This window comes from Citrus sinensis, chromosome 1, assembly GCF_022201045.2.
Source record: "Citrus sinensis cultivar Valencia sweet orange chromosome 1, DVS_A1.0, whole genome shotgun sequence".
Classification (NCBI taxonomy): Eukaryota; Viridiplantae; Streptophyta; class Magnoliopsida; order Sapindales; family Rutaceae; genus Citrus; species Citrus sinensis.
Genome location: NC_068556.1, coordinates 13,923,940 through 13,943,872, shown reverse-complemented (window position 1 = coordinate 13,943,872; position 19,933 = coordinate 13,923,940). Strand labels below are relative to the sequence as shown.

General features: G+C 31.4%; 1 pseudogene; it reads left to right on the top strand.

Annotated features, from left to right (window-relative positions):
- The first annotated feature begins 222 nt into the window (after positions 1–222).
- LOC127903146 (uncharacterized tatC-like protein ymf16) lies at positions 223–18,336 on the top strand (annotated as a pseudogene).
- The last annotated feature ends 1,597 nt before the right edge of the window (positions 18,337–19,933 follow it).

The window sequence follows — 19,933 nt, the reverse complement described above, 5'->3', positions numbered from 1 at the left end:
GATGATAATGGAAGTGACTTTGAAGATGAAGGCATTGAGATGATTGCTGGAAAGTTTAGAAGGATCTTTAAGAAGCAAATCAAGAGAAGAAACTTTAAAGATCTCATGAGAGAAAACCTTATGGTAGAGAAAGGGAAGAATGAAGCAATTTTTTTTTTAATGCAAAAAGCATGGCCATATAAGATCGGAGTGTCCACTTCTCAACAAACTCAAGAAGAAAGCATGGTGGCTACTTGGGATGATAGCGATGAAGAATCGAGTGATGAAGAAGATTCGCAAGAAGTGTCAAACCTAGCACTTATGGCAATAGGAGATGATGAACTTGATGAGGTAAATGATCTTCCTACTTATAATGAGTTATATGATGTTTTTAAAGAATTGTATGATGAATTGATGAAAGTTGGTAAAAAGAATGCATGTCTTAAAAAGCAAACGGTAGAGCTCACAAATGAAATGAATCTCTAAGTGCAAAGATTAGTTGCCTAGAATTAGAAAATAAAACATTGCATGATGGAGTTGCATTATCAAATGAGAAACCTAGCACTTCACATGAACATATAGAATCACATGTAGATGATTTGAAAAAAGAAAATGAGATGCTCAAGAAAAAGAATATTGAACTTAGTGATGTTGTCCTAAAATTTACAAATGGGCAAAAGATGTTGGATAACTTGTTTAATTCACAAAAATGTGTGTTTGACAAAGGAGGTATTGACGATAAGCCAAATTTGAAACAAAAGTATTATAAGAATTATTTTGTTAAGAGTACCTCCATTAACAATCAAGTTGCATGCCACCATTGCAATCAAGATGGTCACATAAAGAATAGATGTCCAGTTAAAAGAAATGCATATTATCGAGCAAAATGTATTTGGGTTCCAAAAGGAATCATTACTAACACTCAAGGACCCAAGAGTATTTGGGTACCAAAAGACACAACTTGAATATTTTTTTTATAAGTACCATAATCAAGAAATGGTGGAGAGTTCCTCAATGAAAGTTGTGAGAATAATCACTTGATCATGATCTAAGAGAAAATCATTAGTAAAATGATTTAATTGTTTTGGTAACAATTCTTACCATATTGACTTTGTTGAATGGATCATGATGGATGGATAATAGCTTGAATTTGTGAAAGCATGCTTGTACGTTCACATAATTGAACTATTATTGTGTGTAATCATGATGATTGGATAGATATATATGCTGGTAGCATGCCAACTTATAATGATGGTTTTTCTTAATAGCTATGTTTATTTTGATGATCTACATATTGCCATATGTTGATTTTGATGATCTATATATTGCCATTATGTACTTATGCTTTGCTTAAGTTTTGATGATAAAGAATGTGCTTTAATGATTACATTGTATTTGATGAAGTTTGATCTTATGCAATCTATGATTAGTGAATGGATGCATTTTTTGTACTTTATCGATGTATTGTTGAATATGCATTACTTGTTTTAAATGATATCAAAAGGGGGAGAAATACACATACTTCGAGAATCTTAAACATATAAGATTTTTTAAGTTATATTGAAATGTCACATTAGATCTTTGATGAGTTTAATTGTCTTGATTTCTAAAATGTTATTAGTAATTATGAAGTTTGGATAGTTGATAATATGCTCTTATGATTTTTGTATGCCTTTGCTTGATCGATTATTTGTTTTCTAGATTATTGATAGGGGGAGATGCCTCGACATCTTTACTTAGTTCTTATTGCCTCTATTTTGGATAATAGGCATTTTGAACATTTTTGTTGTCCAAAGGGGGAGACAAAGTAATATATCATTTTGATGATGTCAAAAAGGGGAGAATAACATGCACTTTGAGCATTCTTTTGATGATTGATATATGATTATGGTGATGATTTTGAGATATGATGATGATTTGATTACATGGTTGGTTTATATGATGATTTATGATAATTTGGGAGTGATATTACTAAACTTGTATTTGAGTTGATGCTTGTTGTTAGGGGGAGATTTTGTCGAAGTTTCTACACAGACAACATGGGTAACAAATTTGCTAATTTTTTTCTTTTCCACTAAGTTTTCTTTTTTATGATGAAGGGGGAGAAGAATACACATTTTTAAATTTGTAAAAATTTCTACTCTTTTTCTTTTCCATTAAATTTTCTTTTTTATGATGAAGGGGGAGAAGAATACATGTATTTACATTTGTTAATTTAGCAAATTGGCAAATACTCAAGGGAATCAATTTGTGGAATTATTCTTTAAATACATGTAAGGTTTGTCATCATCAAAAAGGGGAGATTGTTAACATTTATGTATCCATAATGTTGACTTTGATGATAACAAACAAAATTAAGAATAATTAACCTTTTTAAAAGCTCAAGTTATTTTTAATGCTTTTTAAATAAATCATTATCTTCATATTATAAAGGTTTTATATTTAATGAAAAATGATTTTATAAAATTAGTTGTTTTTAAGTTTATGGTCTAATTGAAAGTATTACTTGAAATTACGAAAATGGACTTGTTTGAAAAGTTTCATAAAATTTTGGGCCATAGTTTTATTATTGAAAGTTTTGGGGTAAAACTATAATTATGCAAAATAGTTCATTGTAGCAGTCATTGTAGTACTCACTGTAGAAAACGGCGATCCGACATATCGATAACAACGATCCAACATCAAACAGAATTGGAAAGTTGCATTTGGACAATAACGGCGATCCGACATCTTGAAAACGGCGATCCGGCAATTTGAAATTCTGTCCAACGGTAACTCGGACCAGTCAAAATGGCAATCCAACTTTGAGTTAACGGCGATCCGACTTCGAACAGAAAGTCAATAACGGCTGGTTTTCAGCTCCAACTATAAATAAGCTCAATCAAATTCATGAAATGGTGGATCACAACATTATCATTGAGCTTGTAATCGATAATACAACATTCATTAAGCTTTAAATTCGTTCTTGATTCATTTATTCACACATTGAGTATAGATTTGTAATCATATATTTTGTGTGAGGGAAAAACACATTTGTAATATTTGTTTTGAGTGATTGTAAGTGTTGGGATACACTTAGGTTAAAAGATTGTGGATAATCTCTTGGTGTAAAGGTTGATTGACACCTAATCTCTTGGTGTAAAGGTTGATTGACACATTGAAAGTCAATTGTAAGCATTTAAAGCCTTGGGAGGCTTGGATAGTGAAATCCTCAAGCCGGGTGAACTTGGAGGCGTGGACCTAGGCGGGAATTGCCGAACCACATAAAAATCATTGTGTTTGTTTTCTCTTCCCTTACTCTCTTATTATTGTGTTTTATTGAATTTATTGTTTTTTATTCCATTAAGACATTAGATTAAATTGTTATGTGGTTTGCTTAGCTTAATTTTTAAAATCCCAATTCACCCCCCTCTTGGGTTGCATAGTTAGTATTTCAAACCTATACTGTAAAGATCCGTCTCTTCGTCTTACAAATGCACTATGGGCTTACCATATTGCATTTAAAACATCTTAAGAATGTCACCATATCAGCTGGTTTATAGTGAAACTTGCCACTTACCGATTGAACTTAAGCATAAATCATTTTAGGCTATTAAATCTTTTAATTGAAATCTTGATGATGCCGGTAATGTGTATGAATTAAAATTGAATGAAGTTGACAAGAAGTACAATGATACATATGAAATGATAAGAATTACAAGTAGAGGATGAAAATCCTTCACGACAAGCATATCAAGAAAAAGATCTTTTACACTAGGATAGAAAGAGATTTTATTCAATTGTTGTTAAACATATGTGCTCTCAAAACCAATTTGGATTTATAATATTTATGGGTACTTATTTATTTGTTATATGTGATATGTAAAATAAGATTATTTTTGGTAACATTGTAGAAAAAATCATGCTAGTGGTTATTAGACACTAGGCTGGGAGTAATGATTTTTCAGTACCTTATGAACCTAACATTTGTTCTAGAAAAATTTTATGTTAATATTAAAATACAAATTTTTTCTACAATTTTTTGTGCTGCCATATGATAAAATGATCTGCTCCATCATTGAGGCACTGACCTTAAGCAAACACGTGGATGTAATGTAATAAGTACATACACTGAACTAGGTCCACTTAGAACACCCAAATAAAATAATCGATGTCAGAAGTAAAGGGCAGTTCAGCTTCAATTTATTAATTGTCCTTAGATCTAAGAGATATATGTATCTTTGCGTACTACTGTCTATATGACTTTGATTTTGTCAACTAGTGATGTTAATCATGTTTATTGGCAAAGTATATAAATGCTCAACAAGGGATCTGTCATTCTCAATTATAAGAAAGTATATTCAAGTAATTTTCATAAATGAATTGGACTCAAAAGGCTAGCCAACAATGTTTTGTAAAATTATTTATTGATAATAAAAGTATATATTTAATATTTTCAAAAATTCTTTTAATGAGTCCAATTAAGAAATGAAAATTAAGAATGAAAGATTACATGAACAATTCAGCAATGAGTTTTATATATGAACTTAGAAGTTCATGTGGAATATAGTATGGTGGAGGGACTGATTAAAATAATTGTATTGATAAAGGGTCTCACTTGAAATTCTCTATATTTTGCAATATGTCGACAGACATGACTGCAATTAAGTGGAAATTTATTACATTGTTGAATAAGATAAATAAGAAGAAAATATTTTAAATTCAAATTTTCAAATATTTTAAATTTTACAGTTCAAGGATAAGAGTTATAACCAGGTATTAAATAAAATAGTTGGATAAGAGCTATATCTAGTTATTAAAATAAAAGAGTTTTATTTTAATCTCACTACTGAAGATCGAGAACCCTAAGGATCCCATGTAATGTTCACCATTAGAGTTTTTAGTCTTATATAAATATAAGACTATTCTCTACAAGTAATTGGTCGTCAGAATTATTGTAGAGCTCCTGGAAAAGTTTTAGATAGGAAAAACCTTTTACAATATAGAGTGAATAGCGTGAGTTGCTTTGGAGGCTTGACATTTAGATTACTAAGTGAGGTCTGTTTATTTTATTGCTCAAAGCCATGTTGTATGAAATAATCTTGGCTGTGTTAATAGACACTTTTCATCGGCTGCATCTCTTCTCAGGTAATTTATGCTCCGATGGTCTGACCCTTTTTATTGTTCTCATAATTTTTCAAATGGGGTATTAAAATTGAGAATTCAAAGAAGGGTTAAGTTTAAAGTTAATGGGCAAATATTAAAACCATATCTGGAATACTAACCACATAGAGTTCAACAAAATAAATTTGGTTGATCCACCAAATCTTGATTAAGTCTTTTTCGTATTTAATGAGTAACTTAATTTTGTCATTTATTTTTACTATAACATTGCTATTTGAAATTGTTTAATTGTTTCTTTCTGTCTCGAATGATCTAACACAAATCTTTTGAGCATGGTTTCTCACTTAAGTATGTTGTTTGATAATTATATTCATTTCATTATTTTAATACATGTCATGAGGACCTCAATAAGACATGCCCTCTTCAACCAATTTGGTGAATTTTTACGTATGAAATTTCACCCAAAAGGCCTGATATAAATTTGTAAATCACATCTTATTTAGGATTCACGACCACCAGTATTAGTATCTGATATTGAGGATTTAGAAAGAAAGATCAGGGAAATAGAAGGTGATGTATATGACATCCAATTGGAATTTAAAGTTAATTCAACTAAAGGATGATGATGAATTAAGAGTTTAATTATATCTAATTTATTTTATTGTGTATTTTCATTTTCTTGTTTTGTTCGATTTCACATTTAACTTGATTTTACAGAATTAATTCTTTGGCGTGCTGAAGTTTATGACCCTATTAAGTGGTGGATAGCAATACTTTGTCACTATTAAAGTTGATCTATTTAATTTCCAACAATAACTGACAGTCTCAAGCCAAGGTATGGATAGGAAAGTTATTCCTGCAAAGCTTCACAAGCGATTTCCCTCTTTTCCTCAAAATTACACTCCTTACAATTTATAAAGCTCAATCCTAATGCCTGTAACTGTTTATGAGGAATAACATCCTCATTAACATCCATTAGTTAATCGAAACAAAAGTATTATTAGTAGGAGAGTTGCCTCCCAAATTTGCTGCCTACATAACTGGGTACGAGAAAAGAACCTATTCAATAAAATGAAGGGTTAAATAGCTTTAAGTTTCTTATTACAATTGTGCCCAAACAAACTACGCAGACATCCTTGTACTTCTTGAGGAATGGTGTTAGACAACAAAGAAGAAAGATTCAATTCATCAAGGATGACTTGAATAAAAAGTCATTAGGTGATGTCATTCCATCCTTGAAATGCATCCTAGTGGATATGTACATATAAAAAGTCATTTTATGTTTTGTGGTGTGAATTCTTCTATAAAATCCATAAAAACCTGACCTTTAAGTGACAGTCGTGGTCAGTATTCAATATTATTTGCTAAGTTCACTTGACCATCTAACCAAGTGACCAACCAAGTTGGGTTTATAGAAATTTACCAAAGAGGGGCATTAGTTAGAATCACAATCATATGTGCTTGGAAATAAGGTCGGACCTTTCATATTACTACTATTAATGCAAGTGCAATCTTTTTTATTGAAGGACGGCTTATCTTAGGATCGACAAATGCTTTGCTGAAATAACTTACTAGTCTCTGAATATTATCACGTTAGCTGATTCGGAGGGCATTAACCACTACTTAAAGATAGATAGATACAAAAGTTAAGGTTCTCTAGGCACTAGTTTCGCCAACGTCGGCGAAAGTTTTTGACAATTGTCGTTCCAACCAAAGTCGACCTTTCTTTATAATGTCAAAGAATGGTTGGCATTTGTCAATGGATCAAGAGATAAACCTATTCAATGCAATCCTTCCCTGCGAAGCTTTGTACTTCTTTGATTGTTCAAAAAGACTTCAGACAAAGCACAGTCTAGACCTTGTGAGATTGGCTTCAATACCTCTCTAACTCACCACAAATGCTAGGATTTTGCCTGAACAGATTGCAAAGGTGCATTTCTCAGGGTTTTAACGCATTTGAAATTGCAGAAGGATATGAAAAGTAACACGTAAATCACTGACATGCAACTTGGACTTTATGGACTTGGTGATCATATCACCTACATACATCTCTATCGTTTTTCCTATCAAAGGCTTAAACATATGGTTGACTAGCCTTTGATATGTTGCACCAGTGGTTTTTAGGCTAAAAGGCATGACCTTATAACAATACAAGCCTTGATTATTTCATTTTGAACCTTTTTACTAATTATTTTAAGAACATCAAAGGCGTCATCCTTATTAGCTAAGAATAATAACCAAGTATATCAAGAATTTGAAATGTATAGTATTTATCACTTAGATGTTCATTGACAATCACAAATGCATAGTATTTATCACTTAGACTTGCATATCTAGAAGATCCAAATAAATCCATGTGAATAAATTGAAGTAGTTTTGAAGTGGAAACATGATTCTTGTTTTTAAAAAACTTTTTGATTTGTTTTCCAAATTGGCAAGCTTCACATATTCTATCTTTTTTAAAACCAATCTTTGGAAGACCCTTAACTAAATCATTTTTTGAAAATTTTGAAATCAAATCTATGCCTACATGACCTAGTCTTCTATGCCACAACCATCTATCATCATGTCATGCAGAAAAATATTTATCATGAGGCAATACACAATCTATATTAATGGTATACACATTTATGGACCTTTTTCCAATAAAGAGAACTTTACCATCACATGCCTTCTCAATGACACATTTTGATTTATCAAAAATAACTCTAATCTCTATTGCATAATTGACTGATTCTAAGCAAGTTATGTTTCAAGTTTTCAACCAAGCATACAATTTCAATAATGGTAGAGGAATTTATATCAACGTTTCCTACTCCAAGAATTTTTCCTTTTAATTGTCTCCAGAAGATACCTATCCACTATTTTCAATTTTGGTGAAACTCGAAAGCTAAGAATGGTAATTATTCATGCATCTTAAGCATCCGTTATCCAAATGCATCTATTTCTTTTCTTTTTTAATCTATATAGAAAAAATCTCGAATTGATTTTTAGGTCCTAAACTTTTTTGGGTCCTTAAATGTTAGTAATGGTTCTTTTTAATACTTAAATAAGTATTTCTCTTAATTGGACATGCATAGCTCAAATGACTATTTCTATTACAATAGTTGCAAACAATTTTATGATCATTAATGAAGGTAGCCTTAACGAAGTTATTCTTATAAAATCTTTACTTCACGTTTGGCTTGTAATTAACGCCTCCTTTGTCAAACACACATTTTTTTGACCTGTGAAGTTTTTTTTTTTAACTTCTTTTGCCCATTTGCAACACTCTAAAACAATATCATTTGGCCCATTACTCTTTTTCCTAAACATTTCATTTTCCTTTTTCAAATCATTAACAATAAACTCTTATGTCTGGATGAAACATTTTCTTTTTCTTCAAACACCTAACTGCTCCATGCAATCTTTTAATTTTTACTTCTAGAAATTTAATCTTCTCATTCAAAAAATCATTCTCATTTGAGAGTTCTACATTAATCATTTTTCATTCCAATCTTCTTTAAATCATCATGCAATTCAATAAATGTTTTAACAATTCATCATAGGAAAGAAGATCACTTTATCTCATCAAATTCATCTCCTATTGTTATAAGTGCCAAATTTGACATTTCATGAGTTTGCTCCTCATCTGTATTCTCCTTATTGTTGTCATTCCAACCATAGCTTTCTTTTTCGCTTTATTGAGGAGAGGGCATTTTGATTTAATGTGTTCATGCTTCTTGCATTCAAAGTAATAATCGTCTCTTTCTTTTCCTTTTGATTTTTAAATTCCTGAACTTTCTTCTCTCATTGGATTTCTTGAAGACCTTTTTGAATTTTTGGGCAATCATTGATATCTCTTCATCTTCAACTCGCTCCCTTCATCATTTTCAAATTCTTCATCGCTTTCAAGTTCTGATGCTTTTAGGGCAATAGTCATCTTCTTTTTGTCTTCAGCACATTTTTCGATAGCTAAATCTTCTTCATGAGAAATAAGTGAGGCAATTAAATTACATGAAAATCTAGAAATTTTACTAAAATCTTTAACGAAACATCTATAAAAGCCAGCATGCTCAAACAAGGATCTTACTTCTTTCACTGTTTTAGGTAAAGGAAGATTGGAAATGAGATCTACCTTAACTTTGTCAACTTCAATGCCTTCATTTGAAATGATGTGATTGAGGAAAATACCATGTTTTACTATAAAATGACATTTCTCCCAGTTTAAGAACAAATTCTTCTCTACACACCTATGTAGAACTAACGTTAGATAATACAAACACTAATTAAATGAATCACAAAGAATAAAAAAGTCATCCATAAAAATTCAAGGAAACGTTCAACCATATTAGAAAATATACTTAGCATGCATCGTTGAAATGTGTCAGGTGCATTGCATAATCCAAATGGCATTCTCCTATATGCAAAAATGCTAAAAAGGTAAGTAAAAGTAGTTTTCTTTTGGTATTTTGGTGCTACAAGAATATGATTATATCCTGAGTATCCATCTGAAAAGCAATAAAATTCATGACTATTAATCTATCAAGTATTTGATCGATAAATGGTAAAGGAAAATAGTTTTTTTGTGTGACAGAATTCAACTTTCTATAATCAATACATAAGCACCATCTTGTAGTTACTCTAGCTGGTACTAGTTCATTGTCGGTGTTGGTAACTACTATGACTCTTAACGTTTCAAGGACAACATGTAAAAGACAAACCCATAAACTATCATAGATAGGGCAATGATACGTGCATCCAATAGTTTAAAGACTTCATCTCTAACTACTTATTTCATATTAAGGTTTAACCGATGTTGCATTTCCCTAGTAGGTTTAGCATTTTCATGAAGATAAATACAGTGCATGCAATCTACTGGGTTTATACATTTTATGTCAGTTATGGTCCATCCTAATGTCTTTTTGTGCACTTTTAAAACATCAACAACTTACTCTTTTGCCTATCATTAAAAAAGGATGAAATAATTACAGGAAAACTGTTTTCTTTTCCTAATAAAAACATACTAAAAAATATCGAGTAGCGGTTTGAGCTTGAGCTTTGATGGTGATTTTGATGATGGCCTAAGTTTCTTCTCCAATGGTGCCAGTTGTTCTATTCTTGACTTCCATTTCCATGGATGCTGATGAATCGAGAAAGACATTTACCTCATCAATTGATCTGTCAATATCAAAATCCAAATCAAAGTAAGTTAAACATATTTGTATAAGATCATCATTAAAGTTAGATGAAAAAGTATAATCAATTAATGCTTCGATTAAATCAACATCAACAATTCCATCGTCTCTATTTTGAGGTTATTTGGCAATGTTAAAAATATTCAGCTCTATATTTATATTACCAAAGGGCAACTATATATTTCTAGTCATACATTGAATGTGAGTATCAGTAGTTGCCAAGAAAAGTTGGCCAAGAATAATGGGAATATGCTTTTTCGAATCCTGAACTAGTTGATTGTCAATCACAATAAAATCAACAGGAAAATAAAACAAGTCTACCTAGATAAGCACATCCTCAATAATACCGCAAGGTATTTTAATGGATCCATCTACAAGTTACAATATAACTAGAATTGGATGTATATCTTCCAATCCCAGTCTTACAAATACTGAGTAAGGCAAGAGATTTACACTAACTCCCAGGTCCAACAAAGTATTCTTAATTATGTGGTTATCTTTATATTTTAGAAGAGTTTTCTGTTGGAGTAATAAAATAATGTTTTATGTCAAAAAGTCTTCTTTTAAATATGAATATTTCTTTTTTTTAGTACAAAGGTCTTTAAGAAACTTGGCATAAGAGGGCACTTATTTTACAGTATCAAGAAAAGGGATGTTGACACATACATATCTCTATAATCTCACCTGTGGAATTTCTTTTCTTTGCTTTAGCTAACCTTTGAGGGAATGGGACTTTAAGGACGTATTTTCATGAGATGCTTTCTTCTTTCTCCTTTGGTGATGAGTCCTAAAAGTCTAAAGGTGTAACTTGAGTTTTCATTCTCACTGGCATTTTGTTGTCGACTTCTTTTTCTTTTCGCAAGGTCATGACGGCTTTGACCTTTTTATACTAGTGGGCGAAATGGTACTAACTTCATGTACTTCCTTAGGATTGGGCACTGGCTGGTTTGAAAATTTTCCTTTTTCAATAGTCATTGCCTAGGTTTAAAATGAAGAGACTAGTTGACCCACTATCTTTGGGAGGTTTAAGATCAGTTGGGCTTGTGAATTGATGCTAGCTCTCATCTCACTTCGAAGCTTATAAATGGTACGATTTTGTTGTTCCATGGCAGAATACGTCAAACTTTTCAAATTCTGGAATAACTCTTCGTATGGTCTAGGTTGTGAGTAGTTTTTATTCTGATTGTACTATCTAAAGGGTAGCTGAAGAGATTGAGGAGCTTAATAAAATGGTTGTATTGGTGGAGTTGGTGCTATTGTTCTATTCTGCTGGAATCCTTGAGACTAAAAAACGTTGGGATGGTCTTTCCATCTAGGATTGTAAGTAATAGAGTAAGGATTATAGTTCGACTGCTTTCTCATCATATTTATAGTACTGGCTTGATTTGGCATGAATCATGGTCAAATTGGTTGTAGGCTTGTGTCTTCATTGATTTAACAATCGTTAATGATACTATTTGGTGGGGAGGTTTTTCAACTATTTTTTTGACTCCCTTGATGTCTAACCATGTTTCGCCAATGTAGATCTCATTTACTCCCTTGACCTTTTTTGCATTCTTAAGTGATCGACTTCGCTGTTGGGACTTATTCGCTTATCATTGGAAGGAATCATAAATTTCTAATGCACTTTTAGACATTAGCTCACCTCCACTTGTCGCTATTAGTCATTCTTACACATGTGACAATAGTTTCTCCAAGAAGTATTGACATTGGTGCTACTTCTCATACCTATGATGTGGACACTTTAAGATTGGCCCATTGAATCGCTTCATACTTCGAAAAATTACTTGTCTTCTCTTTGATTAAACTCTAAAATTTTTCTGCAAATAGCATTGGTTTTATGGACTGAAAAATATTTATTTAAAAACTTAGTTATCATTTGCTCCCATGATGTGAGACAATTATCAGGTAATGTATTGAACCAAAAACGAGCTCTATCCTTTAGTGAAAATAGAAGCTATCTAAGCTTAACATCTAAAATTTTCATATTTTAGAAGTTTGGCAAATAGCATGAAAATCATTCAAATGATTGTCTTTGTTATCCAGGTAGTAGAATGATGGGAGATAATTTAGAACACTAAGTTTTAACTCAAAACTCCTAATAGCTACATGTAGCGATCTTAAGCATGAAGTGTTCAAATTATCGAATGGACTAAACTAGTCTTTAAATGGCCTCTCTTATGATACTTGTGGTTGGTGTTGTTATAATTTTATTTCAATTTCATTCATAATTTTACCTTGCGATGCAATGTGCCTGCGTGTACAAAGTATTTTTTCCAATTCAAAGTCTATAGGTTCTAGATCAAGTGATTGCGACCTTCAATCGTGCATGGAAAAAAAAAATTTTAAAAAACAGGACTAATGAAAATAAACAGAAAGGAGAAGTTACTATATTGACTATATCACGCTATTACACATTTACTATAGAAACACACTCAAAACCTGCACAAAACATTATTTACACAATATGTACAAAGAATATTAACTCTAAAAATTAAAATGAATTACCTCCCCGGCAATAGTGCCAAAAACTAATTTTGTAAATTTTATTGTACTCACAAGTGCACAAATTTATTGCAGTATAGTTTTATGGGGACGAGTGTCGATCTCAAGAAGAAATAGATTTAAACATGTGTAAGGCTAAATTTTCCATGTTCGTTTGTGTATTAGTTGGATGTGATTTTTGAACGGTACTAAAAAAAATGATGGGAATAAATTAAAGATGAAACAATGCAAATGAAATATTTAAGTCTTTGGATTCACACTCAACATTTCACCATGGGCTTAATATTCTTTTTTAGTTTCAACTAATTTATGCGGGAGAATTTCTACTCCTCATAAGTCTCATTTTGGTAAATATGGTATCAAGCACTTATTGTGCCATGGAGAAATAATCATCCGCTAAATGCGGTGTCACATTGTGTCTTGTGATAATGATCTTTTTGGCGACAATGTGGGAAGACCATCCACTAAATAACTTAGATACACTCTCTATCACCACTGAATCAAGATGAACCACGAGTATTAGAGGAGAGTTTTCTCTAATAAATATAGTATAAAGTGCTCATCATGCTAAATAGTAATGATCTTGCACTAGGAAGCCGGTATGCCATGCAAAATCTAGACAAGATTTATTGTCTATCAATGAGGGGTCAAAACAATCCACATAAATCATACAAAGAGAGAGAGTGAATAAACTTACTAAATTAAGCTAATGGACCATGTTAAAGATTCACCTTTAACCCAAGTTTGAAATTAAATTAGCTATTCATATTGAACTAGGGAAGGGGGAATCCTCTGTTTATAGATACAACGAGTAAATCATGACCATCGAATGAAATAATTCGGACGTATAGGATTGCGCCACGTGGCAAACTCTGATTGGATGAAAGCACGTCATCAAGCTATCATTCTGTGTATGTGCACATATCGTACATGCGTTTTCAAATCAAATAATATGCTGCCACATCATCAATCAACATAAAAGTCAACAAGCTTTGTTTCATTTTATTACATGTAACATGCGTGCATTTTTCATTCCAATAATATCCTACAATATCATCAGTCAACAAAAAAGTTAGCAGGCATTATTTCAGTATTTGTAGGTCTACAATAAGTGCATATACAGGTTGAATAGAATGTTGTCATGTTATCAATTAATGCCACATCAGTTGGGCTTCATTCAAAACAATAATTTTTCCGTTTATGACCTTCCTAAGGTTTTTTTAGCTATTTTAAGCTCAAAAATGATATCTGATAACTCTATGAAATGAGAGTTATCATGACACTTTTAGACTTAAATCAGTAATACTTAGAGAGTAAATGGCATGTTTTTATTACATTTCAGTTATAGTTTGCATGAATATCCAATTCTAGTTTATTTTTAACAAATTGAATTGTTTTAGATAATTTGTGCTTAAATTGTGTGCATAATTGTAGCTGATCGAAAGCTCAGGTTTTAAAGAAGGAATGTTGCTGCAATAGGCTTGTAAAGATAAGGAAAAAACTTGGCTACAAAAGAATTGAAACAAATCTAGAACAGTGCAAATGCTGAAGCCATTGCTATAGCATCATTGTTGTAGCATTATTGCTGTAGCAATCCTGGAGCATTGACAACGAAGATTTCGCGCGAGATACTTAGAAGATTTCAATATGGAGTTTCCAAAAATGAAAGATACGCACCCTAGACTTCCGGTTGCCTAATTCTAAGGTATAAAATGAGCACACACGCAAAGAAAAAAGAGAGCCATCATCTAAGGAATAAACCGCAAAGGAAAAAAAAGAAAAATAGAAATCAAGAGATAGATTGAAGGCTGAAACAGAGGAGAAATTGTAGAGATTAATCAGAAATTAGTTCTTCTTCTTATTTTCTTGTCTTCTATTTATCTATGGGGATGTATTTGATGGTTGAGCCAATTTTATTTATTTTTCTATCGCAAAGCATGAACTGAATTTGATTGTGGTTGAGTGATAAATGATCTTAGGTAGCAGGTTACATTTTGGATTGGAGTGGAAATCCTAAGGAGTGAGAATCTTGGGATCATGAGTGTAAAGTAGAAGTGAGAGTAGGTTGTTTACTTACATTGGAATAGAAGTATGGAATTGAAATCAAAATCCAATTTACGTGTTTACATAGTCTTGAATTGGGAGTAAATGATTTCAAATTACAGTTTTACCCTTATTTAAAGAATTGTAGTTTTTAATTATAAAATTAATAAAAAATATATTTGAAAAATAAAATATTTATTTTATTATATTTTTAAATTAATTATTATTATTAATATTCTTAATTATGTAAATCATAAATTTTTTTATTAATTTTAATTTTAATTTTAATTATGTAAATAAAAATTATTATTAAGAGCAACACAAATGAAACATTATCATTAATAATATAATACAAAATTAATATTTTATAAGAATAAAATATTAATTATTATTAATTACTAATATTAAATAAATATAATACTATTATTTTAAAATAAATATAATAGTATTATATTTTCAAATAAAAATAGTATATAGTAATATTATTAATTCTTTATGAGTATAATAATACTATTTTTAAGTAATTTTAACTTAGAATCAATGTAAATTATTATTTTAATAAATATAATAATATTATATTTAAATATGTTTAATATTATTATTTTTAATATATAGAATTTATAAAATAATATTATTTATTTTATTTTATTAAATATAAGGATAAAAATGGAAGAGAAGGAAGTGGATTCCCACTCCACCTTAAAATTGGTAAGTAAACATTAGAGTGTGAGGAATCTAGACTCCTCACTCCCACTTCAGAAAATAAACACTAAATTAGTGGATGTTCGACTTATATAAGCATGTTACTCTATGTTTGCTATAGCATTTTGTCTTAATTGTATTTATTTTAATTCTCTATTTTGGCTGACCACCGATTTAGAGATACTAGCTAAGAAAGAGCCTTAAAAATGTTTGACTTAATAGATCACATTAAGACAATACTTGGTTTTAGATTGGGTTTCCCAAGTTGAGTAAATCTCAATTTGAATAGGGTCATACTTGATCTAAAATTAATGATGAACTAGACATAGGGATTCATCTTGTAGAGTAAATGAAATCTAGAGCGATTGATGTTATATTTAATGTTGGCATAACAATTGGTCACTGTTAGGTTGCATTATATATAAGATATCCAATAAGCAACAGATGAGGATGCATGAGGGATTCTGCCTAGTGCTATAGTAGATGTTGTAGTAACGGCACTATAATTGAAAAATAGTCAATGCCATTAAGTGAATTTATTCACTCAACTACTCCATTCCTATTGGTTTTATCCTTGTGTTTAATGTAAAACTTTTCTTTATTTCATTTTATTTATTGAATTTTTACTTTAATTCGTTTGCTAGTTCCATTAGTTGTTTTATTTTCATTTAAAACAAAACTGCATTGTTAAGTTGCTGTAGCAAATCTGATAACATCAATCCCTGTGGAGACGATCTGAATATTCATCAATATATTACTTGTTGTGTACACTTGCACATTGACACTCATAGCATTAGAGATTGCACACACCACTATTTGTTATGATGTCCAATATTTTGTTAACCATAAAATGACCAAAATATCCTTGAATACATAAAATGCTCAAATTATAACAAAATACACACAATCAAAGTTCAAGAAATTTAAATATATAAAAGTTGAGATGTTAGTGAAATTTAGAATGTAAAATGATAAATATATATTTTCCAACTCTTGATAGGGATCAACGTCAATAGATCTTGACTTTCTGTTGGAACCGTTGGGCTACATACATCATAATCGAAAGAGAAGCGGGTGACTCTCAAGCAGCTTTCCCTGGGTGAGGCATAAAGAAGGAAGCAGGGGCTAAAAGCTTCAAAGAAGTGAAAAAGACTGCAAGATAGGATTCGAAAGAAAAAAGATCGTGGGGGTCATGTACGATCGATAGAATCAATGCCAAAGAGAAGCATGCCAATAGGTGCAGGAAAGAAGTTCTTTGATTGCTCAGTAAACTGATAAGAAGATATATCCAAAATTTCTTATATAAAGAGAGAGAAATGGATCTAAACCTATGAATAAGATAAGATCTTTTGGGCTCTACTAGCAGCTATAGTCAGGAAGGTTCAGTGATAACTTATGAAATCTCATAAGAGAAGAAAGCGTAGAAAAGGCTTCGATTCGAGGCTCTCTTTTTTTCGGAGTTATAACATTTGAACTTCTCCTACCACTATAGCAAAAATAACAGTTTATGCCCTCAAAATGGAGAAATAACTCTCTTGAGATATATTCCATTCATGAAAATTTTGCATTGGTGAAATTGCTTTGTTCTTTTTTTCCTTTTCTTTTTTTTTTTTACTTCTCTTGGCGGGTATGCCGAGGACCCCGTTCCACAAAAGTTGTGACATCAAGTCCTTTGGTACAAAAAGAGGGTCATAGGCATAGTAAAGTTGTATAAACTACTTTCCCACAAAAAAGAGAAATAAAAGTACAAAATAAGTTCTTTTATTATGTTCATTATTCTATTAATTTTAATGGAATGGCGCAGAGCTTATCTTGAAATCATTCTGGCTTAGTCCAAAAGTTAAAGGAAAATAATAGGAAAAATAATGCTCCAAAGGTGATAGCCAGAGTTTGCAGAGTCAATAGTTCCACTCATTATTTGCGTTTGAGATTGATTGTCCTCAGAAGTAGAGAAAGTAATCGATAAGTAGGCAATACTTCCACCTAAAAAATGTGCAACCAACCTTTCCTCTCTTACGCGGGCTTGGAGTTCTAATCAAATATATATCTATATCTATATATATTTATCTATCTCATGAATTTCATTTTGCACTGGAAATTATTCTACGAGAAGTTCAAATCTGTTTTGTTTAGGTATTGATCAACCTTGGTTTGACAAGGTTTACGCATTACTACTTCCTAAAAGAGTTAATATCTTCATTTCCTACCTTTTCTATTTTGTTAGTACACAATCAATAGACGCCCCCCGACATATGTTGCAACGTCTTCAATAGCATGCTCTTACTTCGTCTTTCCTTTAATAAGTTATCAAATTTGGTGCTTTTTGATCCCTAGTTGCTATGGGGAACAAAGGGCGAAATACAATCGATTCCTCCATTTAAGTGGTTCTCGCTTTTCCTTCTTCCTGTTCCTAACTCCTCCCCGGGTAGTTCCCAATGTTTGGCACTTTCCATACTTCGTGGGTGCAACATCAACAAATTCGCTCATGATCAAGTTACAACCTAAGATCTATGACTATATTATGTTAACTGTTCGTATTTCGTTCATTCCATCGGTATGCTCTCAGGTACCTGTAATTGTGATCTGTTTGCCAGAACCAAGGGGTCTTTCCGTGGAAATCTCTGCAAACAATAGTCATTTTTTTTTTTTGCTTCTCACAGCTGCTCTTTCCACACCTCCGGATATCTGGTGCCAAATCGTCGCCCGTTTCCTTATTTATTTGATAATAGAGTTGGCTATCTTTGTGGCATCAATTGTACAAGTTCTTGAAGAAGGCTGGACGAGTGGAATGAGGGAGAGCGGCTCGATCGACAAAAAAGAAAAGTAGCCCTTTAGAACGTGGTAAATTAGTTATCAATGATTTCTTGGGAAATTCTTAATCAACACATGCAATTCATTCTTGTGAAGATTACAACATAGAGAATACTCCTTATTTTATGAGTAGGATAAATGATACTTACGGCAAGCGTTGGTGAAGATCAACGTAAGCAACACTGGCATTATTATATTTTAAAAGGAGAAATGAGATGTAAGAAGGCCAACCACATAAAGAGAACAAACGAAAAAGCTCAGCTTTGAAGAGCTGGCCAATCTTCTGTGCCATCCCCTCACTCTCTCTCCATGAAAAAGAAAAAAAAAACCTACAAGAAGCACAAAGAGTAAAGCCACTAACATTATGGCGAAGGTTATACCTCCGAAAGTCAGCGAAGCTAAGGTTTCGTATGTGTTATATCCTTTCGATCGAGCGACAACTTCTAAGGAAGGCCTTCATTCCCCTTTGAAAAAAAGTGAAAAAAAGAAAAAGAAAAAATAGTGCTTCTAAATCTCATGGAATAAGTCAAAATTTAAATTAGTGCTTTCCATCTAATATAACTTGGTGAGTCCAAAATTAAATTATACGAAATTTAAAATTTTTAACAGTCAATTATCCAGAAAAGAAATTAATAAGGAACTGTTCAAATTAAAAAGTGCTAAAAGTTATGGGATCTACTCTTATGGTGCGTTTACTTCTCATATTGGGGAACCAAAATCTGTGTTAAGAATCATTAACGATGTTTACTTCGCAAAATAGAGGTAGGAACCGAAATCGGCATCATGGGGCTCACCGAAATTTGCAATTGGGGAATGGGAGATTGGTTTCTAGGGGATGGTGGGAATCAATCTCCCATTCCTAACACATGCGACCACTCCCCCCCCCCCCCCCCCCCACGAAAAAAAATAAAAATGCTCATTTTGTCCTCAATTAAAAAATTATAATAATAATTAATTAGTATATTAGAATTAATTAATTAAGACATTATTATAATTAATTCATATATTTTGAATTGTCGTAATTATAATTATTAGGGAAATTATCATTCGTATACCCTTTTTTTACTTTGTTTTCAAAAATATTACAACACTTTGAGTGTGTATCAATCGTATACCCTAAGTTGACAAAATGTATCTACCGTCTACTAAATCGTTACTTGTCGTTTAAATATGATGACGTCAGAGGGGTAATATGGTCTTTTTATATGATACAAGTGATAATTTAAGGGTATACAAGTGATAATAAGAGAATTTAAGGGTATATAAGTGATAATTTTTCTTTACTTTAATTGAAGTTTCAAGGGTAAAATCGTCAATTTGCTATAATTCTGTTAACTTTCATATGGCAGCTAACAGTTTACTGGTCGACAGATAGCTTTTATTAATTTAGGGTGGACAATTGATACACCCTCAAAGTGTTGTAGTATTTTTGATAGCATAGCAAAAATAGGGTATATGAATGATAATTTTCCTAATTATTATTATTAATGATAAAAAAAATTTACAATTAATTAATATGTTAATATTTATCAACAATAATTAAGAATAATTATAATTTTTGAATAAATATCGCAATAATTAATATACAAAATAATAATTATGACAATAGTTCA